Below are 25,022 nucleotides of genomic sequence, written 5' to 3'. Positions count from 1 at the left end.
ATCAATGGATGGTAAACTAGTATGTACCAATTTGAAGAATCACTTGGTTTTTAGAGCTGAATGATGCACTGAGAAGGACACAGCATCTCTCCTAGGTTTTTCCTGCTGAAGATGTGTAGCCTGAATTTAATCATGAGGAAGCATCAGACACATTCAAATTGAGGAGCATTTTGTAATATAACTGGCTACGCACTTCAGAAATGTCAGTGTCATAAAATTTGAACCAAGATTGAAGAACTATTCCAGATTAAAGGAGACTGAACAACGCAATGTGAGATCCAGCAGCTTTTTTGTTGCTGTTGTGTTTGATTGGTTGGTTGGTTTCTATAAAGAGAACTACTTGGAGAATTTGAAAAATCTGTCTGCATATTAAATAATAATTTATAATCTATGCTAATTTCCTGATTTTTAAAACCATATTTGTTATGTTAAAGGATGTCCTTGATTTTAGGGTGTACACTTGAAATATTTAGGGGTAAGTAGCATCATATCTGCAACTTTCAATGTTTATCTTTTTGAGGATCTTTTAGGTGAAGGGTTATCTTTTGAAATCTTGCAAATTTCTGTAAGTCTGACAGTATGTTAAAATAAAAACATATAAGAACTATTATACTATGTATACTATTATACATACTAAAAAACATTAAAAAACTATTATCCTCATGTGATTGATCTCTTCATTACTTATTGGGCATTTATCATGTGCTCTCTCTTCTACTTCATCTTGTGTTCCATTCTACAGGACCTTCCACCCACTCATCCTGGTAACAAAATTGAGAGTTTGGGTGGAGTGGGCAACCTTTGATTCTTCTAACTCTCAGATGTAAAAAACAGATATATTTCCATTTTTGCTTAACATTTACCATTTCCATCCTTCACACACAGTAGTAGTTGTTATAGGTACATATGCTGCTCTCATTATGTCATCTACCAAAGGTGGCTGCAAGAATATGATGTGGGACATTTGGACCAATTCCAACCCTTTTCTATAATTCTGTTTTAAAGCAAGAATACTCAAACATCTATATAGTAGGTCCAAAGAAGCCTAGAGGAGACTAAAATAGGTACATTTGTACTTTTTAAAATGTTCAGTTAGCCACTGTATAGTACATCATTAGTTGTTGATGTAGTGTTCAATGATTCATTAGTTATGTATTTACCCCAAAGATACATTTGTACTTTTCTTAAGTATCTATACACTTGAAGATGAGTTTGTGTGTACTATGTTTAAGTTGTGCAAATGTGTGTGACTCGTGTATGCATTCATTCATAAGAAGGCCCTTATGGAAAAGCTAGTACTTGCCAAGTTTTACGGGTACATTCCATAGATTCCAAAGTTAAAGGAAATGTTCCTCTTCTGGAATAGTATTCTCAGGAAAGAACAATGTGGTAAGTGCTGTAATTGAATTATACACTATGTATTATGGGAACACAAAGGAGAACACAATTAACCTCACAATAGTTGATATTAAATCACAGAAGCAAAAGTCAAAAAGCCATAAAAGACAGGATGCCAGACTGACATCCTGAATCTTGTCTATGGTATTCCTGACCAGTGATCATGGAAAGGGCTATAGTATCATCCCTGTGCCTTGGAACTGACTCAGAGGCAGGATCCAGGAAAAGGTGGGGCACTGAGTCAGGGATAGAGTTGACCAGAGCATCATATCCCCTAGCCTTCCTCCTCTACCCATCCAGAATGCCTCCACTTCCTATCTTTAAAATATAGACTTGCCACATAATATTTCATTTAATAAAAAGATAATGGTGCTAAAAAAAATCCAACTAAGCATGAATTTTAGCACACGATTTCTCATATTGATGTGAGTGTGTGTGTGTGTGCGCGCGCGCATGCGTGTTTCCAACTGGAATGTAATCTTCTCAATACCTGGTATCTAAGTAATCTAAAAGATTGTTCAAAGAGGCTGTGCTAACAATAGTTGGTTTCTGTAAAAGGATAATTACCGCTGCAACATTCATAAGAGTGAAACTCTGATACAACTTAAACATTCAGCAAATGGTTAGGTAAATGTTACACTGAGCCATATTATGAAAGGATTTTTTACAGAGGTAGATTTATATGTGCTCATATAGAAGACTGTTCCAGATATATTGTCAAGTACACATACAATTTCATTAGCATTGCAATGCTAATGAAGTATGCATCTCAATTTACAAACTTAGATATGCAAGAAATGTAACTTTTAAAAAATAATGAACTTATTTTCTATTTTAACCTTACTGTTATATGGTAATAGAAAATTAGTTTCTGATATTGCATTTGAGTTCCAGGAGGGTTTATTTGGGTCAAGTTGTGGGTGAAAAACAGCTCATCCCTGGTTTCGTCCTCTCTCAGTACTGGTATCCTAGGATCCATTTTTACCCTGTTGGGCCACCCATCTTAGAATCATGCCATTCATTTCTGTGTCTTCGCCTTCCTGAGACTGGCTCTCCCAGCTACTCCCATGCCCTTCCCAAGAGTCATTCCACACATGTGAGGCTGTAGGAAATTCTGAGAGACTCTCTAAAGTCCAGTGGGTCTTATGCGTACGTACAAGCATTGTGTATTGGAGATTATCTCAAGCCACAGGGAAAATGGTAGAAAATTCACCCTTGTCATTGCCAGAAAGAGCAATTTATAGATTTGTTCTTTTCTTAAGCTCCCAATTTGGCTTCATACTATATCTTGTGTGGGCTTTTACTCACGAATCTTGACTAAACTCCTTAGGCTTAACCTATTGGCCTCAAAGCACAACAACAACAAAAATAAAACAAAACAAAAACAAAAAACCCAAAACCTATTGTCCTCAAATATATTGGACAGTTGAATTTTCTGTCTATCTCCTCATTACTATAGTAATTGGTTATGTACTCTTATTTGGAATAAACGTGATGAGTACCTCTCCACTCAATGCCAATCATACAATCATAGGTACTATAAGAAAAATCAACAGTAGAAGAAATACCAAGAAGAAACCATCTCTGCATTAAGAAATATACCTATTAGTGGGGCACCTGGGTGGCTCAGTCGATTAAGCGTCCAACTCTTGATTTCGGCTCAGGTCATGATCTCAGGTTGTGAGATCAAGCCCTGCGTCCAGCTCCGTGCTCGTACGGAGCCTGCTTAAGATTCTCCCCCACTCCTTCTGCCCCTCCCCCCTCTAAAAAAAAAAAAGAGAAGAAAGAAGTATTCCTGCTAGTGAAGTAAACCAAATGTTCTTTCTTGCAAAGAACTTTAGGCCAAAAACTAAATTGTATATAGACTAACACCAAGCATTTATTATAAATTTTTGATATAACTTAGACCATAATTTTGACTATCTTTTTATTAACACCTGATATTGAAATGTAAAAAAAGTAAGTTGAACTTCTCTTAGATTAAGTTCCATTAATATTATAAATATTCTTAAATATTAGTTATTAATGGACAGAATAAATAAAATACTGCATTACTATAAAAACCTAGCTATCCCCATTGACATTTCTTTTGCTCCTAGGGCCTTGCCACCACCCTTGCCTAAGAGTCTACCTAGAAAGCAGACACAATGTCTCTACCTTCAAATTCCCTAAGCCTGCTTTTGTCCTGTCTCTTTACTACCAAGTTCACTTGAGTTGGGGAGACAGCAGAAGACCTTCTTTCTCAGGAACCCACAAGGAAAGATGTCTTATACAGTTATGTAGTTTGAACACTGTAGAGAGATACTTGCTGGGGCATGAATAGGGCTGAAATCTAGAAAGGCAAGACCCTTGGCATGGGGCCAAGACTGCTGGAAGAAGGAGGGGCTTTTGTCTTCGTACAAAGGTGTTGTCAGCTGTCTAAGCCACTGCCCCTAGGAAGGATCTGCACCTTATTATAATTCATTTGCCAAAATGGGCCCTTTTTCTAATTTTCAGAGAAAAGCAGCATAAGTTGCCAGAGGTCCTTTCTTCCTAAATCTCTCTCTTCTCCCAAGAACTGAAATCTTTTTTATCTAGTCTTAAAAGCTCTAAGGCCTCTTCTGATTTATCATATATTCTTCCAAATCTCTCTTTATTCCCTGTATCTTTCTATTCCCTCGAGGACTAGAAACTCAAAAATTACTCAAAAGTTGTTGACTTCCTTTTTTTTAATGTATTCAGTTGGGTTACCTTTTCCCTGAGGCAGTGAATGCCGAATGTGCTAGCTGATGGAATGGGTGAAAGGCCAGGACCACCAGGAAATGCAGTGGAAAGAAAACCCCTCAGTTAATATTTCAAAATGTCATCTGCCATTGTGTGTGCATAGACTAGTTCTGGAAGGCTACACACTTGTCTAAACTGTTAGCAGTAATTCTTCTCAGGAGTGAAATTTGGAGATGAGATCTGTATTTTTTGCTATATAAATTTCTGCATTTGAAGTGTTTTTACAGGAGCTGATGCGAATTCTGCACATTTTTTTGAAAGGTAAACTTTGTTAAAACCGGAGGAAAAATGCTTCTGTGTACTTTCAGAGAAGGTATTCAGAATGACAATTTGTTTGTTCTTGCTTCTCATGAGTGTTTTGTGGTACATCCACCTCTCTATGTCAGAGTCAACTATTTTTAAGTTCTTGCATACTGGTTACAATTCTCACATTAATGTGAGTTATGGAAATGGCAGTACTAATTGATGGAAATCATATGGACTAAAATGTACATAATTTGCATAATTCAATATGATTTACTTTCCGGGTCCCACACTGGAATGCCAGTTTCCCATTTCCTTTGTGCAGATGAGGAAGGGCCAGTACTTAGCAGATAACAAGAATAAGTCCCAAAGGGTGGCCCAAAGGAACAGAGCTGGGAGAGCTGGAACCAAGCTCCAGTTACCCAGATTCCAGCCCAGTGTTAGTTCTATTACAGAACACGCTTTCTCAGTTTGGGCTACTTCTTTCCTTGAGTGATATAGTGAGAATGGTGAGCAGAGGTGCATTTACGGGAATGAGGTTTAAGCTTCAAGCACCTAGTTTGCATGGGCCCTTTCTAAGGTCCTGGGGGTGCCACAGCATTAGGTTCATAAGGGTACATGATTTTGTAAAATGTACAAAGTAATTTTTTCTAACAGCAATTGGTTAAGACCACTGTCTCTTTCTTCTCCAGCTTCCCTTCATACTAAGAGGCACTTGGTAGCCTTGTACCTTTTGAAGATATGAGTTAAGGAGCAGTTATTTAAGTTGGGGATACACACGATTTCAGTACATCATCATTTATACGGCTCACAGTTAAGTTCCATGAAAGTTATTGCCAGCTAGCTATCCCAGTGTAGGGACAGATTCTAAGAACACTCTTACTGCCCACTCCATCAATTCTCCTGGGCTCTTGACACAAAGGTGCAGAGCCAGAGGATGATAATGACATAGCTCAGCTCTGACAGCATGTGGTGCTGGAGGTTGGAATTATGGAGCCAGAAGCTAATTTGTAGAAAATTCTTCCAATCATCAAGTGCATAAAATTCTAACAGAAGGTTTGGTTCCCATCAAGATCTAATCAAAACAGAAGCTTTCTTCTGTCAGGAATATATGTGAACGTGCAGCATATACAATTATAAAAGCTCCACATTTTTCATAGTTTATGGTAGCTGTGTGAACTAGAATATTTCAGAATTGCTAGGTTTGAAGAGAAGAAACCTATAACTGTACAAAAATAGAGCAAGTCTGTAACATTCAACAGCACGACAAGAGGTTTCCCCAACTGACAGCAGCTGACAGCAGTTTGCATATCATTACTAATAATGATGGTGTCAAAATTTTATAAACTACAAATAATTTTTTAAAATATTAAATCAACACTAGAGCAAATTATCTTTCTGTTCCCTCTACAGAACATAAAACTGATATTTAGTAAAGAAGCAGTCAAAAAAAAAAAAACAGACTACACAGTTAAAACCATATTTTAAGTATTATAGAAGTGTGGCAAACAGCTAATTAATTTAAAATTGCTCTTTCTGGGCTTTTTAAAAAAAAAAGTTTTATTTATTTAAGTAATCTTTACACCCAACATGGGGCTTGAACTCACAATCCCAAGATCAAGAGTCATACACTCTTCTGACTGAACGAGCCAGGCACCTTTACTATTTTCAGACCTTTCTTTGGTATTTGTGACTCTGTGAGCTCCTATAAACGTATAATTTGTGTACCTAATTTCATATTCTTTTTTTGAAAGAGAGCCCCTCTGTGTATGCCTGGAAAGCTCTTGAACTCAGATTCATCACTGGTGGTGAACATAGTTTTAGATTTTCTTTTGATGCTGGCCTCTAGCAGCTTCGTTAATCCCTGCATTTTACTGAGTTCCCATCCCACTTCTACTTCTTCTCTCCCTCATCCTTGAAGGTAACCCGCAGAGAAGCCTTCCCCGGATACCTAGTTAGACTTAATTGTTCTTTGTTTCAATTTCCATAGTAGCCAGTATTTTAATCTCTGTCATCATACTTATCAGAATCTGCCCTGGATTAATTTATTCATCAAATACAACCTGAGGACCAATTATATGCCAGGTTCTGTGCTGGGTCTCAGTACCACCCTTAGACCAGGACTTGCCCAGGCCCCTGTTTTTAGAAGGCCCTCCAGCCATTCCCTTCCAAATAGGCTAAGGGTCTGCAAGGCAAAGGGGGGTGCTCATCCAGAATCCCGATCTCCTTCCCTAGATCATGTCTTGGGTACCTGGGACTCCACAATTCCCAGCTTAAATTCAGAGTCTGCTTCTGTGGGGGCTTCTTCCACTGGCCCTTCCTCCAGAAGGCTTAATTACCTCTGGGATGCTCGCTCCAAGGGCCAAGGAGAAGCTACTATTGCAGTGGGGGAGAGAATGCACAGAGCTTGGGTATAAAGCTGGCATGTCCACACACATGGATGTCATTCCACAAAGGTAGGAGCTGTAATGGGAAAAGAAAGGAGCAAGCTAGTAGCCCCATTTGTATTCATGCCCTGGACCCTACAAATGTAAATTATGGTCCTGCTAAGACCGTAGTTGAATGTCGATGTCTTGTTTTTATTCCAGAGATTCCTAAACTTTCTGTCTCTGTGAGTTTTTTTCATGGCATAACTAGGACAAAAGAAACGCCTAACAGTTCCACTTATTAAGTAATAAGGCCCAAATAACCTACTAGTAATAATTCACATGGTGTCTGACAGTCAGATGTCATATTGTTTCCTTCAAAAATGTAAAGTATCCTGTAGCTACCTGCGAATTTGTTACAGACACCTGGGGTACCTTAATACATAGTTTGAGAATCACGCTTTTATCCACGAGATTATGAGCTTCTTCGGACAAGATGTTGTATCTCATTCATCATGGGAAAATGTGTCTTTTAAAGATGACCACATTCTCAGCCCCACGTGCTTTTCTAGAAACTTATCACTCCCTCAGTGAGATACAAAATCTAATTCCCTTCCCCCTGAATTGGGAGGGACTGGGGACTTACCTAAAATCAACAGAACGTAGCAGCGATGGCACTGCTGGACTTGAAGGGCTAGGTCATAAAAGGTGATTAGCTTCTACCTTGTTAGCCAGAACATTTGCTCTGAGCTGCCATGTAAGCAACCCAACTGTCTTGAGGCCATCATGCTGTGAGGAAGGCCAAACTAGCCCACTCAGAGACATCCATGGATAAGCCCTGAAGCTACTTGAAGGAAGATGAAGTCCTCAGTTCCTCTAACCCCCTGCTCTCCCAGCTCTGACGGTTACCTTAGTGCAACCACAAGAGATATCCAATGCCATAACCACCCGTCTGAGGCCTTCCTGAACTCCTGTCCCATAGAATGTATGATCATAATAAAATGACTGCTGCTATTTTAAGCCATCAGTTTTGGGTGATTTCTTAGGCAGCAATGGTAACTAGAAAACTCTTTTGGGGGGGAGGGGCTTAACAGCATAGTATTTTTTAAAGATTTTATTTATTTATTTGAGAGAGAGAGAGACAGAGACAGAGAGACAGAGACAGAGATAGAGAGAGCAGGAGCGGAGAGGACAGGGAGAAATAGGCTCCCTGCTGAGCAGGAAGCCCAACGTGGGGCTCCATCCCAGGACCCTGGGATCAAGACCTGAGCCGAAGGCAGATGCTTAACCAACTGAGCCACCCAGGTGCCCCAACAACATAGTATTTTGAGTACTTTGGAGGTTCAGTAAATGCTCATCAAATTGAATATAAAAATGAAAATCTCAAAATATTGATTAATCTAAATTTCAGTGATGATTGAAAAGAACAAAATTATTGATATATATGTTGAAAAATATGGGGACTTTGGCTAGATGTATAGTGATGCCAGAACAAACCATGGATATCAGGGTTTGAGTTTTTTCAGAGTTTTCATAAATCCCTCAGATGAGTCTGTTTCCTTGCCTTTTGTTTTTGTCCCCTCAAAGGGCAGGGAAAGAATTCTAAACACTCATTTGCAAACTTGCTATAACATGAGGTCACCATAGGGGTTGTACATGCTGAATTTTCCATTCTAGTTAATTGAGGATTTTAATTAGTCAATTCAGACTAAGCAAGGTACTACTATAATTGGTGGATTCCAAAGGCAGCCATCTGTTCCCTTTGTGAATATTAATACTATGTCATGTAGAGTCTAGCAAGGAGAAAAATTTGTCCAGTAGGAATTTTCTTAACATTAGCAAGAGGTGAATGCTTGAGAAATAAAAAGGAAGAGCTAGGAGAGCAAACAGACTAAAATAAGAAAAAAGAAAAGAAAAAGCCCAGGGAGAAAGGAAACAGTCCAATTATTTGCTATGTTAAGAGAATCAACTGAATTTAACCTGAGACATCTGTTTGTGCCTGGTGTTGTTTTTCATTGGAGTGGAGGGAGGTAATTAAAATGCCATGTAGCTGCTTGCCTTGTATGCATTTCTAAGCATAATTCAAACTCTTATGAATCTGCCCTCTCAAAGAAATGGCTGATTATAGAAACAGAACAAAACCTCTTTGATCCCTCTTGTGATACAACTAGGTCATGAGAAGCAGAATTCCAAATATATTCTGTTTTGGATGACTCTTCATGGAAAGTCTGACTTGGGGAGGTTTTGAAATGAACAATGACGGAAACCAAGGCAGAATATAAAGCAAAAGACTTGCTGGCATGAAAAAACACCAACTCTGCAAAGGTTACCTAAATGGACTTTTTGTTAACAACAACTTGTTTTCTAACTTCCTTCAAAATAGGGTTTTTCTACTGAATAGTACCTAAAAGGTATAATGATACATAGCAGGTATGTTAAAGATAGATGAATTGATTGTGCCATGCAAAACCCCATAATATCTTGGGTACTTGTGGGAAAAAAAAGTATGCAATATTTATGAGTTTCTCATAAACTTCAACCTGTTTTGCTAGTGGTTTTATTATCTAAAATACATAAATATATCTTTGTATTCTAATCAGAGGAAATCATTGTGCTTTTGGAATTAGTTGTGTCTCTCTCTATAAGCAAAAACTTAATCAAAATATTTTGTGGAGAATCTAATATTTTTAAAAATTTTCTGTAAAAGAATATAATTAGGATAAGGCTATATATCCATTAAGGCTCTCTTCCCCTTGCAAAGGACCTGCAACCACATACAAACTGGTTTAAAAAACATAAGGGACCTAATGGCTCATAAAACATAAGGTTCAGTGTTAGGACTGGCTTCAGGTATAGCTCAGTCAGGGACATGGCTCTGTTTTTCTAGTTTCATTGGTTTTGCCCTTCTCTATAATGTCATCTTCAGGCCTCCTTTAGGATTCCAAAACAGTCTCCTAGGAAGGAGGGTTTCATGCGTTCTCACATCTCAATATGCTCCCTGAATGAACTTCTCATCATCGATCCCAGTGGCCTAGGGACTGTGCATGTGAATACATCAGCCTAGAGCAAGCAGAAGGGGCATGTTCTGATTGGTTAGTCTATCCCAATTCAGGGTCCAACCCTGGACTGGAGTCAGTTCAACTTTACCTCAGCTAATGGCTACTACCCAGTGATGAGGGATGGCTCTTCGAAGGAAAATTTGAGTATTGCACCTTAGTGGGGGCAAGGGGTAATGGTACTGGGAAGATAACCAGGTAGTTCTTATTAACAGTCACAGTAGCTCTTCTGTTTTCTGGACAAGTAAAACTATGGGAAAGTACATGATTTTCATCAGAGAAAATAATCCTTCTCTCTTAAATTGTGTTTATAAAATGTAGAAATAATGAGTTCATCAAAAACAATCAAATTAGCAAATTTCAACCAGGGAAAATGGTTTATGGCAATAGTTTTGATTCTTTTAACAAATACTTATGTGTATCAGGTGCTGTGCTAGATTCTAGACGCAAGGATATCTTTATTATTTTTCTGCACTAATTCTACATCACAAAAAAAATTCCCTATCAAACAAACAACAGAACTATTCATTTGTTTTTCCATTTTAAAGATTAATCAAAAACACATAAATTATAAGAAATCCTAAGAGGTAAAAAAATGACATAAATTTTAAGAAAGTTTTAAAGGTAAAAAATGAAACTTCAAAGACAGTTGAAGTTCTGAAACTCTGAATACAGTTGACATCTTTATTAGTCTATTCAGTATCATTGTGATATAAAAAATATATTATTCAGTTGCCTAAAAAGAATTATTAAAGATTAAAATAAATAATATATATGTGATCTCTCTTGGCTTTTAAAAATAATGACTTTTTTTCCAAAAAAAATATTCATGACTACTATTGTGAATCACTGGCGATACAAGGGCCCCAGATTAGGAACAATACTCTTAAAATAAAACAAAAACAAAACAAAACAAAAAAGTGTAGACACTAACTTATAAATCACATAAATCCTTACAGTATTGCTATTAAGTTTAAAGCTCACTTCTCCACTAAATCATTCTCTACCACTCTGATGAAGGGCCCCCAAATTTCTTATTTGCCATTTAATTCCCTACAGGAGTCAGATTGAGCCATCCTGACTCGATTTGAGCTCCACGTGAAGTTGCTTCTTCATCATATGACCTCAGGGTGACATTGGATATGCAGTATGCAGAATTAACTTAAGAATTAACATCTTTAGTATTCAAGTAGCTCATACCACTCACAAATTTCTAACAAAGAATAGCCTGTATTTTATACATTAGTTGAAAACCTAGCAGAAGTGTACACAGGACTAGCCAAGCACACAGTTGACCTTGTATCAGCAATGAATGCATGCTGAGCACCCTTCCCACTTTTCATATTTCCATCCTGCCCCCACACAGACAACCTCTGTTCAGATGAGCATTTTTACTAAATACTTCACCTCCCACAAAGCAATAGTGTATAAGATTTATATAATTAATGTTTGTAAGGGACTGTTAGAGCCTTGTCTGAAAGATGCCTTTGAAGAGGAAAGGATTGTTGATACTGTGATGTCCTGGATTTCTTATCCTTATCAAGACTGCTTCTATGAGGAAAAGCTACAGAAATGATAGATGGGACCACTTTTATTCAGCACAATTACAGGTGGCAAAACACTGCTGCAGGACTCAAGCAGGAATACGTCCTTTGGCGACATCAACAGTATACGCATATATCCTGTCAATCACTAAGAATGCAGGTACCATACTTTACAGACCAGGGATAATGTTAATTCCATCCTGCTTACAGTGTGCTTTGTACTGATAAAGTTCAAGGAGCTTTGCAAGCACCATAATTTAGCAAGGTGTGAAATGAAAGCTACATATAGGAAAATTGAGACATTTTGAAAAATTCAGACATTATCTTCATTCAGCCACTAACCAAGAAGGGTTGACATTCAGTTTCAGCGCTACAAGTGCTTTTCCCCACACGGACAATTTTTGTTGTTATTTAGGGAAGAAGGAAAAGGAAATTGACCTTCATTGAAAATACACAATGGACTACATATTGCAAAGAGGCTTCATGGTATTTATCTTATTTGATCTTTAAAACAACTCAGTGATGTATTTTTTACAGTTGAGCAAACTAAGTCTTAGAAGAAAAACAAATATAGCTACAATAACACAGGTTACTAAGTGACAGAGCCAAGAACTTAAGTCTGTATGATTCCAAAGCCATTGCTCTTTCCATTATATATACAACAGGGGAAGAATAAACACCACCAATCTAATACGGTTGACCCCTGAACAACATAGGGGTTGGGGTGCCAATCCCTAAATAGTCGAAAATTTGCATATAACTTTTGACTCTCCAAGAACATAACAACCAGTAGCCGGAAGCTGACCAGAAACCTTACCAGTAACAGTCAATTGGCACAAATTTTGTATATGTGTTATATACTATATGCTTACAATAAAGCAAGAGAAAAGAAAACATTATTACAAAAATCATAAGAAAGAGAAGATATACTTACAGTACTGTACCATATTCATAAAAAATAATCCACACATAAGTGGATCCGAACTGTCGAAACCCATGTTGTTCAAGGGTCAACTGTAGTTTCTTCTTCCACGAGCTTGTCCATACCTCTGCAAAGAATAGAAGAAACATAACTTTTTCAAATAAATTATTCTTAAATACCCACAAAGTTGTCTCATAACAAGCCAGCCTCATTTCTCTTTTCCATCCCTGACCTGTGGACTAACATCCACAGTTTAGCATTTGATTATTTACATTAAGTCTCTGTTTTAAAATAGTACCTGATTTATACCTATCCCTGCCAATCAGACACACAGACTACCTCCAACACTTCCACCATCAGTGGGCTCAGTAATGTCATTACTATGGTAGGAACTCCAAAAAGAAAGAAAATTAATGGGTCTATCAGTGAGAACAGAAATAATATGTGACAAAACAGGAATGCCTTCAGGTAGCTTGGATGTACAGGCAGACTCAAGGAGCTGGCCCTCAACCCAAAAATATGTTATTCTTCTATAGACAGAAATTTGAAAAAAAAAGACTTTGTTATACTATTGGAATTTGAAAAAATAGCAAATCATTTAAGTCTGCAAACATCCTTTTCCTAAAATACACATTCCTAATACGAGGGCTAAGAAGTATCTAACAGTCACAACTTAGGGACAATTCAGACTGTTTTTCCAATACCTCTATGAGATCAATTACATTGAGGAACTGTCCATTCTTCCTAGGAGAATGAAGATGGAAGTAACTAATTTTAAAGCATGGAGCAGCTTGAGAAAAGAAAGATTCAAGGAGCAAGGTACAATGCTGGGTTTGGGCCATTATGAAGGCACGCAGTACTAGTAACGGGGAGATGGGAATAAAGGAATGAAAGGTAGAAAGGCACATGAGAGGATGTTAAGAAGACATTAGAGGATTGGTTGTCTGGGTGGCTCAGTCGGTTAAGCGTCTGCTTTCAGCTCAGGTCATGATCCCAGGATCCTGGGATCCAGTCCAGTCCTGCATGGGGCTCCCTGCTCAGCAGGGAGTTGGCTTCTTCCTATGCCCTTCCCTGTGCCCACTCTCATGTGCACTCTCTCTTGCAAAAATAAATAAAGAAAATATTTAAAATTTAAAAAAGACATTAGAGGATGTACTTGAGAAGATGATTCTAAAGTTCTTCCAGAAGTATAAGCATTTGTTTTGTTTTTTTTTTAAGTAATCTGTACACCCAATATGGGGCTGGAACTTATAATTCTGAGACCAAGAGTCGCAAGCTCTACCAACTATATAAATAGTTGAGTGGATGCACAAAATGCAGTATTACATACAATGGACCATTAGTCAGCCATAAGATAGCATAGTTACGACACATACTACAACATGGATGAAAACATGCTAAGTGAAATAAGCCAGACATAAAAGTACAAATATTATGATTCCACTTATATAAAATATCTAGAAAAAGGCAAATTTATTGAGAGAGAAAGTAGAGTAGAAGTTACCAAGGGCTGGGGGAAGGGAGTTATAGGAAGCTATTATTTAATGGGCATGGAGTTTCTGTTTGAGGTGATGAAAAGTTTTAGAGATAGTGCTGATGGTTGCACAATATTGTGAATATAATTAATGCCACTGAATTGTACATTTAAAAATGGTTAAAATGGAAGATTTTGTTTTACGTTATACACGTTATACCACAATGAAAAAAATATTTAAAAAAAAAGAAGGAAGAAAGAAAAGACAAGTCAAGAAAAAATTAGAGAAAAAAGAAAGATGAATGAAATTAGCCCTTGCTTTACTATTAATTAAAATACATTGTTTTAAAATTATAATAATTAAAACAGTGAGATCCTGGCACAAAAACAGAGAAACAAGTAAATGGTATCAAATAGAAAGTCTATAAGCAGACCTGTTTATACAAATGAATTTGGTATGCAATGAAGAAGGAATAGAAGTCAGTGAAACGGGAATGTCTGAGCATCAACAGTCTGTCCTGAGACAACTAATGAGCCATTTAAAGGATGAAATCCCTCCTGGGGGCAGGAATTCTGCCTGCTTTGTGCACCAGTGATTTCCCAGACAAAAGCATGATACCTGGTCCTTCGTAGGCATGCAGTTAGTGTTTGGAATGAACTAAAATTCATTCCTACGTAAAAAATATACCAAAGTAAATTCTAGATTGAATAAAGATTGCTTCTGAGGAAAAAAAACATTAAATATTGATAAACTTGAAAAAGTAAAAACCTCTATACATGAACATCAAAGGTACATAAATAAGATTTAAGAGAAAATGACAAACTGAAATAAATATATATGTATATTTATATTTGAGACAAACAGTAAGTGCCTTGATTTATAATTAGCAGCTTTAACTCAATAATAAAAAAATACAACTACCTCAAGAGAAAAATTAAGTATATTAACAGTCACAAAAAATTATAAATAGCAAAAAGACTATGAAAAAAATCTAACATTATTAATAATAAAAAAACTAAAATTAAAATGAAAGATACTATTTCACCTATAAGGTTGGCAACTATTGAACTATCTAGTGTTGGTGATGATTCAGAAAAATGAATATTCTTACACACTGCTGGCAGAGATATAAATTGGTCCAACTATTATTAAAGGTAATTTGGCAGGAAATATCAAAAGTGATTACAACGTGAATACTGTTCGGTCACCTGATTCTATTCCCGATAATTTAGACTAAAAATAATTAAAACATGTGCATATTTTTCTACCTATAAGGTTTTTCTAAATTTCAGCATTGTTCATAATAGAAAAAAATTGTGAACGTTTAAATGCCCAATAAGAAACAGCTTAGTAAACTTATGATACATCTATACCAAAGACTACTACACTATCAGAAAAAAAAAATGATGTTATGGATTATTTAATGTAATGGAGGAAATGTTCACTACACTAATTTAAGTTTAAAAAGCAGTTTACCAAATAGTATTAGGCGAAATGATTTCATGTTTTGTGAAAATGAAAAAACATATAAAATTGGAGGGATAATCATCCTCATCACTAATGGCAATTGTCTGATTATAAGGTTAAATGGCAATTTAAATGTTACTGCTAACTCAATTTACTAATTTTTATGCAATAATCATGTATTGCTACTATAAGAGCAATAAAACATGCTTTCAATTTCAATAAAGAAACAAAAGGTAACAAGGACGTTGGTCCCCTACTCTCAGGACATACAATTAATTAGCTATAAAATCTGTCTCTTTTCATGTGTCAAGCATATTACTAAGCACTTGACACCCATTATTTTATTTGTTCCTTACCCTAATAAGACGGTGCTCAAGGCCATGTGGCTAGTGACAGAGTTGGAATGACCCCCTAGTGTCTGAAGTCAAAGCTTATATTTTTAACCACAAACATTCCTGTTGTGGAGTAGTTAGGCTTTTTGAAGGTAGAGCCTCAAAACAAACAAATAAACAAACAAGGAAACAAACAAACAAAACACACACACACACACACACACACACACACGCACCCAAAACCAAACCAAAACCAAAAGAACTACCAAGTATCACATAGTTGCTATGAGGTTTGGCACTCCAAACAACACTTATAAACGGTCTTTGGGAAACGAACTTTTCTCACACTGCATTGCTTCTACCTGTTTGCACTGGCCATATCTGTGCCACATGCATCAATTTGGGAGGCAATATCCAGTACTGGGTAAGAGCACTGGCCCGTTTTTGGATTTCCTGAGTCAAAAGTGACTCTACCACTTAATACCCATAAAACCTTGGGCAGTCATTTAACCTCACTGGGTCTGATTTGTCACCAGTAAAATAAAGATGGTGATCGTCCCACCTCAAGGAGTTCCGGTGAGGATTAAAGGGATGAATCCACATAGTGCTTTGTTAGCTAAGGGACACAAAGTAAGCACTTGCTGAAGAGCAGCTATTTCAATCATTAATGTATTCTCTGGATAGTAAGTTCCCCCCAAAATCCCATGTTACACTGCTTCTGAATTCCCTAAAGAGCTCACTAGATGATCGGTGGATTGAAGCTTAACGTAAGGTAATATCCGATGCCAAATCTCACCCTGTGAGTTTTCCACTCTGATTGAATAAGAGCCCTACCTTGTTAACCTTTGTTCACTAACAGGAGCTTTGTTTTATTCTTACCTGCAATGCAGTGACTAAAAGAAAATCACTATTTTAAGGCTGTCTTGCATTTCCTTCTCCAACATTACTGTTGTTGATTGATTGAATACTCAATATTTAAATGCAAGTTACTTTCACTTCCACAGGGCCTTTTCGGGGAAGAAGGTAACTTTATGAGTCTAAAAACAGTTAAAGGACACCTGAATTGTAACATCCCTAAACGTTTATGGCACCCTGTAGAAAAGTAACTGTTAACTTATTTTTCTCTCTTTCAGCAAGAAAGTAGCAGGAAGAATCAAGGCTCAATCTTTCAGTGCAAGTATTTAATCTGGGTAAATCTGAGGTAGCTTGCAGTGTTCATGTACCATAGGTTACTCGGAAGTCATTGAAGCTGAAAATCTCACTTTTAGAAAGTTCTCTTAATCCTTGAGAGTATAACCGTGTGCTGATTTTAATAATGATATGGAAGATTTTTAAACAAATCTGTAAATAACGATGTGCAAGTCATGGCCTAATTCTGTGAAATCTCCACAAAATAGACAGTGAAGATATTCTTCCATCTAAACTGGGTCATATTAAATAAACCCAAGAAACGTAATTAAATACTGTGAGTTTCCTGAAGGCCAAATTAACAGTCCTGACAATTCTCTTCCAGTGGCTAAAAGACTTCCACAGAGAAACATACGGTATCAAAAATTCCATTTAAAAAGACAAATTTTCCTGGAATTTTTCTTCTACTATAATATTTTCAATTCAAATTAGTGATGACAAAACAAGGAAGAAACATGATTGGATCAATCTAATTAATTACAGCTCTTTCAGGCAGGCAAGCTTCTCCATGATTTGGCTACAACCTAATTCATTTCCCCCAGACAACTCTCTCCCTTCTACCCACCTTTCCTCCAGATCCTTCAATCTAGCTAAGGATCACTTCTTTCCCTAAGAATGTCCTGCATCTTCAGCCTCTGTGCATCTTTGGAAATGCTGCTCCCTCTCCAAGAAAGTGTGTTTAGGATTGTCACTCTTCCAGACATCTTTCAAGGCTCTGCTCAAATGCCACTTTTTCTCTTAATCCTACCATTGCACCAAAGGATAGATAAGGGGTTAGACAACGCTCCTCATAATGTTTGACAGCAATACAAAGACATCCCAATAAACATAATATCTAAATGAAAACTGTGCTTATTATGTAAGTGGAAATTGAAGACAAAAATCCTTGGTCACCCCCACTCATCCAACAGGGATTGGTGCCTCTAATCCTACACAAAAATGTTGGAACTACCACCGATGAAATCACCCTCTAAAAAGGAATTTTTCACTTTATGCCCACAGCATGCAGACTTCTTCTACTTTGGCCTTGAATAAATCCCATCTTGTGTAACAGTTCTTTGTGTTTAGACTCTTATATTATTTCTCCTGCTATTTCCAGAGAGTGGGAATTGGGTCTTATTCACCAGGTATATTACCCACACTGCTTAACAGGGAGCACTGCTCAAAGTAGGTATTTAATACTTCAGTGGCCTGGAAATGAGAACAAATTTAAGAGAGGCACAGTCCAAAATATCAGGCATGATTAATGAGTGGGTCTTACTACTTTCAAGTATACAAACTAACAATTCTGTCAGTGATCTCTGTTCATACTCTCTTTGGTTTCATTTTTAGATTATTTCCCTCACAGTTCTGCTAATTTAGACCCTGCTGTGACGTTCCCAACATAGTAGTTCTCAAACTCCATTTTTGAACGAGAACAGTATTTCACTGTTAAAATCAAAGTGTGGACATTCTTTTCCCAATTCACACAAAAACATAAAGTTATCATTAGAATTTTTCAATTTTAAATTTTGTTCACACCTTCATTATCACAGCTGGAATCTATGCAAACAAACATATAGTTAATTTATCAATATTTCATGGGTTCACATAAACAGAACATGATTTTTCAGGTGTTCTACCTGAACACCAGAGAGACTCACTCCCCCAACCCTTTAATATAACAATCTTATTCCCCCTGCACCAAGAGATCCAAAATACTAAAGTCTGCTTTTTCAAGGGTGTACATTTTAAAAATTGAAGAAACTGATTTAAAAATGTAGATGATAGAATAGACAAAAGATAAGGTATTTCAGTATCTAAAACAAAATTAAATATAATGAATGCAATTTTCAGAAATAGAGAAAATACAAAACCTACAAAATTTGCAAATTCCATGTTACAAATGGTGGTTTAATTATGCAATGCATTTTCCTCTGTGACTCGAACTACTGGTCTGTGCCAGATATTACCATAGCCTCCTATATACTAACAATCAAGTCATGTCAATATAAAAACGCTTGATTATTTTGTGCTTTTTATATCTATCTGTATATAGACACTTCTATCTACTTATAGATGGATAAACACTTAAGTGCCCGTAAACAACATTTGTATGGCTTTTCTATTTGCTATTAATATCTTGACCTATTTGCTATTAATATCTTGACCTATTAATGTTCCTGTTGAGACTATTCTAACAAAATTCTGATAGCCAGCCCTCACAAGTAAACTCTACAACGCTCTGAATTTTGATCCATGCATGATTCAATAATGCCCTAGGATTCTCAGATTAAAAGTGCTATGGAAACACCCTTATTACATATTCAAGATACAACTTTCTTACATATTCAAGGTACAGTACACAGCCCTTTCCATCCTGCAGCTGAACATGTTTCCTCTCTGCTAAGCACCATGACATTTTGTTTTCAAAGAGGATGCATTGCCTTGATGAATGTTGCAGTTCCTAAGACAACTGCTATTTTTTTTAAAGTATTCATGTCCTAGAAATGGAATGAGCTATTACTTAAGACCAAAATCTATCTCTAAAAAATATATCTATCTCCAATGCCCACAATACATTATTATATTAAATTATTTTGAAGGCTATAGGCAGAAAAAATTTTAACCTTCTCTGTTTTGCCTTTCAACCAATAGATCCCCAGAGTTAATTAAATTCGTATCTGCTAGAACCAGTATGCTCCTGTCTTGGCGGGGGGGGGGGGGGGGGGGGGGCTTGCTATTTTTCTATGTTTCTCATAAAGCATGTACTTTGCAAAATAGGTTTGCAAAGCATGAGGGTCCAAAAATAGCCTGTTTTTTTTTTCCTCAGAAAATCTAAAATTAGCAACTTCTTATTTCCAATCTAGGAGAGTTCCCCTCCCCATAAAGTCATCTATCAATTTTAAAATAAACAGATAAGTGTATAAAATGTGCACACAACTAATAAAATTTCCAATGAAAGTGTCAAGGAAATATAGGCGTTCATTTGCATTCTAGCGGGAAATAATTTTACTTTTAAATTTTTCCACAGCATTTGATATTTCAGAAACCTATAGTGTTTCTCTCTTTCTTTCACTCTCATCAAATAATGCCAACCAACCAGCTCCAGAAATCTTTTATTTTTTTTTCTAAAAAAGACCAGGCAGACACTTTCCTATGGAGAATCCAGATTTTTGTAACTTTTTGAGATACTGGTCCTATTTATGTCAATTAATTAAACTTGAGAGCTTACTAGATGGCTTATTCAGCTATTAGGAGATAAACTATTGTCTTCATTTATACGAATGCTGTTGTTCATGTTGTAATTAACACAGATACTTGGAAGAGAATTTTAGACAAAGAAAATAATTGTTTCAAATAAAATAAAAATTTTAAAGTCTGTGAACAAGCAGTCACGTAGTTCTTTTAGAATTCAGCTACTGGATAAAGTTTTTCTTTTTTGAAAAACAGATGTGCTTCCTCTTTTCTGGTTACAAGAATTAGAAAACTCACTATGTTTCTCTTTCTGACTTGGCTGCCAGGAAGCTCAGAGCTAAACTGAGTTCCCTGTTAACAGTAAATGCTTTCCTAGTTTTTAAATTCATGGTTGTTTATTGCTATTTTATTAGGTTAATGTATGTAAATTCTATATATGTGGAAAGAAGCAGGAAGTTCATTAATTTCAAAAAGAATTTCAGTTCAAACCACTTATTGTGCACCCACTGCCTGTCCAGCCCTACTCTGGAGGATGCAGATGTAATTAGTTAAAAGACTATTTTCATGAGACAAGTGAATATATCTAACTGTATCTTTAAAGAGGAAAAAAATCCAGTCAAACCAACTTCAAGAAAACAAAAATTTAAAAGAATCTCCTTGAAAGAAAAGCCTGCCAATATTAATTTAACCCTCACAAAGAAGTTGATAGAGTGAGTGTAGTTATCTTTTGACTGTGGCTTACAGGGATATGGAATACTAGTTACTTAATTATACAACCTTCTCCTGAAGGGTCCAGCAATAAAAGCAGCCTTCATTCTTGGGCATGTGCTAAGAAGTAATACCACCATTAATGAAATAAAAGCTTTTAAATAAATTACCCCTTAATAACAGATATCAATTTAAACATTCTAACTTTGAAGAAAGGAAGCTTGGGGTCTAAGATTTCCTACCTCCAAGTTCTTGATGTAACAAATAAGTAGCACCTATTGGGGTAAGCCAAGAAATATGATGCACTTTATGTGACCGGGCAAGAATAACTGTTAACTAGTAAAGCAGTTCCCTTTTATAGATGACTTCAGGGTTGGTGGGCCTACGTTTGCCCTTGCTTTCTGCTTTGTTTTACTTTACTGGCTTGCTAATATGTGTCCTGCCTTACATGACCCTAGGTTGGCCTGCCTTCTGCCAGCCTGATGTTGAGAAAGGTATTAAAATTTACAAGGATCTTGCCCTTGGCCTCCACTCTCAGGGTGCAGCTTTTTCACACACTTTAAAGCATTGCCAGCTCACAATAGCCTTGCAGTCAGGGAGGGCAGCCCAACAAAGCTGCCCACAGATGCACGTGCTTGTCACCTGCCCCAGCAATTGCAAATAGACTACCACTTCTCAGAGCAACCTGTTTGTCTTCCCTTTGCAAAGGAAAGCTCATAAATAATTATAATATGTGTTTCAGATAGGCCCAAAATTGGACTTCTCAATTTTAACTATGAGCACATAGGCTTCTCAGACTAACAGTCTTTACATAACAGTGCTGCCTATAATTTCACTGAGAACCAAGTTAAAACATTTTTTTAAGTGGTGTCATGCCTTCATGACTTTCTAAAAGAAGCCAAACATTGGAATGGCAGACAGTTTTTAAGTAATTGTAAGGAGCATCTCAAAGGATTCCGAGAAGGTACAAATAGCAAAGTGTGTGACAATTGATCTTGAAACATTAGAGTGCTCTAGTGAAGAAAAAAGCAGACCAAGATTTTTTTTTTTAATCCTAGGTTCCTTCCCTAAATGGTGCAAGGAGAATTTTAGAATTACTGCAAAGTAAGCACTTCATTAATTTGTGCAAGAAAACCCAAATTTTGTGGGACAATATAAAACTAGGTCAAGATAGCCAAACTTAGGAACATGGGTACAAAAATTGTAATTTAAACAGCTGCAAAATTCAATGGGTAGAAGAGTTGAGGAAGGAGAACAAGGCCATTGAGTCTGATGTTTCTAGATCTTGGCATTCGACATCTCTCTCACTCACATGCCTTTAAGTGAGCTAAATCACAAGCACAAAACATGGGCAAGATGACCAATTTCGGGAAGACGGCAGATTCCCTTCTCCTCCGTTCCCTTTAGATCCTCGTCCTGAGCTTTCTCTCCTAATGGCATTTCGTTTCTAGGATAGTCTCTCATATCTTTCGGTCTCATTATCTCATTGTACAAATCTTTGAAAAGGAAAAGAGCCGTGGTTTGCTGTGTGCGGACATCTTTTCTTCTGCCCGGGCTCTTAGTAAGCCTTCGACCAGCTTTCGCTGAAAAGGATGTCGCTGAGGGGCGATGAGGCTTGAAATCCCGCCGTTCTCTCATTCTCTTTCCTTTCTCTCCGCATAGGCCACCCCTCCATCCCCCTCTATCCCCGGACAATCCACAACCGTTTCTAAGTAAACCGGGGCGTTTCCTCCGTTTCTTCCTCTGACGGGAGAGTTACTTTCAGTGGAAGATAGATCAGACAAGACGCCTAACCAGGGGATAGGCAAATGGAATACTTGAGGGGAATAAAAGACCTAATTGAAAAATCCCATGCTGCCTATTGCGATTAAGTACTTTGCAGATAAGTGAGCATATTATTCTTTTGGTAGTGTTCAAAACACCGAGGTCTTTTGCCCTATGCATTTTTGTTTATTTAAAGGACTTAATATAGCGCTTACCATGTGCCGGCACTGTTCCAAACACTTTTTAAAATATGACCCTCTTTTCTTAAAAAAAAATTTTAAGCGACATTAAATCCGCGTGTGCTTTTCGAACGTCCCTGCTGTATTTTTCTTTATAACACGTTACAGCAGTTAAGTCTTCAAAGACAAATATGGAAAAATTATAACCAGTTGCTAGTTTATTGCAAGCAAACGAGTTCCCTCTTTGCAATTTTTCACAATTATAGTAATCAAATTCACTAATATAGTGAGAATGAACTCTTAATTTTTTTCAGTGACGATCTCAGATTTTGCCTCCGGCATTTGGAAGCGCGGGTTAATTTGCTCGCGTGGCAAACGTTAATTGCACTTGTAGGCATTCACTTTCAGAAAAACGTGCAGCCCTCACTGAAAGTTGTTAAGATTGAATTCGCGCCAAGCCTGGTGCAGCTCATCCACCTGTGGCCCAAGCCGACTGGCCATTGGCACATCCTCCTTGGAGGTGGGGCGGGCAACCCGCCCGTCGGGCTCTGCACTGCAGGGCTACGGGAATCGGGAGCGCGTGGCGTCGGGGGAGGTCGGAGCCGGTAGGAAGCCGCCGGCTCAGCTCCGCTCAGCGCGCCCAGCTCGCCAGCGCCGCAGAAGAGCAGAGGCCCTCGCGAGCTGGGCACCCACCCTGAGGCAGGGAGCCGAGTTGGGGGTCACCACCCCCCCCCCCCGTCCCCGGCGTCCTGAGCTGACCTGGTCCAGCCCACCAGGGCCTGCCTGCCCCCACCCCCCGACTGTGTACTTTGCCCGAGGTTAAGTTTCAGAAGTCAGGATGAAACGTTTTGGGTTTCTGTTCACACGGTTATTGCAGGCACCGCGGTGGGGACCGCACAAAAGAGACAAGGGCTTGTGGGGAAGGGGTTTTTGTGTTTTAATGAGGGCTTAACACGCTGGCTGCAAGTCTTTCCCGCTCTCCTCCGCCCAACCCCCGCCCGGGCCCAGTCTTTTCCCGACGCATCCTTTCCTCTCCTCCTCTCCGCCTCTCCGCCTCTCCGCCTCTCCGCCTCCCCGCCTCCCCGCCCCGCGCCGGTCTTGTGTAGGGACAGAGTGGAGTGTCAATGGGACGCCCTAAGCAGATCCCTAGAAAATCAGGAATCTGTCCGTGGCGGAGGGTTGTGATGAATGACAGACGCCCCTTTCTCAAAGCCTTTTCTCCTCCACTAAAGCATGGAGCTGTCCCGGAGCAAAGAGTCTCAGCTCGACCGCAACCAACCCGCCGCCCGCCTCGCGGTACCGCGGCTCCAGACTAGGCGAGCCCACACCGCCTCTCGCGCTTGGTCTGCTCAGCTCCAGCCCTCGCTGAGGCACCTTGGCGTAGCGTGTTCAAGTACCGCAACATACGGGAAGAGCCGCTAGAAAACATGCTTTGAAAGCACTTCTGTAGTTTATACAACCCACATTGTCCAATGCGCTAAAAACTGAACACAAATTCGTACTTTAGAAGACAAACTGAATTTCCAAGCGCGAATTTTTTCACGTTCGGAATTCACATTAACTCTACCGCTGCGACTGTACACACCAAGGGGAGTGGACAATTGCCATCATCTGGATAATCCAAGCCCGAAAATCTCGAACTTGAAAAACTACTAAAATTGTGTTCTGAAATACCTGCATCATTGGCTTGTCTTTCTCTGCCACCAGAGCGGACACAACTCCGGCTCACGGTCTACTCAGCGGAGTCTACTATCCACAGCTCCTGTGGCCAAATGGAAATAACTGATTTAGAGCAAATCGAACGTCACATGGTAGCCAAGCTCAGACCCTCCGACAGCCAGCGGTTAAGTACCTGGTCGGGGCAACTCACGTCCTTATCTGTCCACAGCCCAGAGGCCACGGAAGCAGCCTCGGGAGTTGCCAGGGAGAAAAGCAACTTTGATTTAAGGTTTTCAAAAACCCCAGAGGGCAAATGTGGCCCTCAGGGTCAGCCAGTCAGCAGTTTTGGTCCAGACAAGGGACAGCCGAGTGGGGCGGTTCGGTTAAGCCACGGCGCCTCCCAAAGTCACTACACGCTCGCTCACACTCAGCCACGCGCTTGGGGTTATTCTTTAAACACAAGACAGAAACTTCACCGTCAGACTGTGGGGGGTGAGGAGGAGGGCCGAAACCCGAGGTCAGGAGCCCGCCCCTCTACGGCCCTCCCCCGCCGCTCCCGCGCCCACGTCCGCGTGCTGCCCTAGCTGGAGTTATCAACCTCGCGCTCACGCTCGCTGCTGCCTCTCCCGCCCGTGCGCTGCTCCCGGGCCCTAGGTGCGCGGCCGCGTTCCCACGCCTCGGCAGTAAGCTCGCCGCAAGCATTGGCGAGCGCGGCCCCGCCCCTCCGCCCCAGCCAACCGCAGGCCACGCCGACCCCGAGGAGGCGGAACCCGGCGGGGCG

At 38.8% G+C, this 25,022-nt stretch overlaps 1 long non-coding RNA gene across 4 annotated transcripts in view; it reads right to left on the bottom strand.

Annotated features, from left to right (window-relative positions):
• The window catches only part of LOC113259414 (uncharacterized), a 210,091-nt gene extending 185,138 nt beyond the window's left edge, over positions 1-24,953 (bottom strand). For 2 of the 4 annotated variants that reach the window (XR_006410145.3, XR_008958967.1), the window contains exons 1-4: positions 24,435-24,816; positions 24,257-24,344; positions 17,320-17,498; positions 12,305-12,419 (exon numbers count right to left, since the gene is read on the bottom strand). This is a non-coding gene — a long non-coding RNA (uncharacterized LOC113259414). Of the gene's footprint in view, positions 1-12,304; positions 12,420-17,319; positions 17,499-24,256; positions 24,345-24,434; positions 24,817-24,839 lie in introns of those variants that run through there. The other 2 variants (XR_008958966.1, XR_008958965.1) reach the window with 2 other exon arrangements.
• Between the last annotated feature and the right edge of the window lie 69 nt (positions 24,954-25,022).

Source organism: Ursus arctos, unplaced genomic scaffold, assembly GCF_023065955.2.
Source record: "Ursus arctos isolate Adak ecotype North America unplaced genomic scaffold, UrsArc2.0 scaffold_13, whole genome shotgun sequence".
NCBI classification, from domain to species: domain Eukaryota; kingdom Metazoa; phylum Chordata; class Mammalia; order Carnivora; family Ursidae; genus Ursus; species Ursus arctos.
Note: the sequence above shows the minus strand (reverse complement) of the source record. Positions and strands in the feature narration are given on the sequence as shown.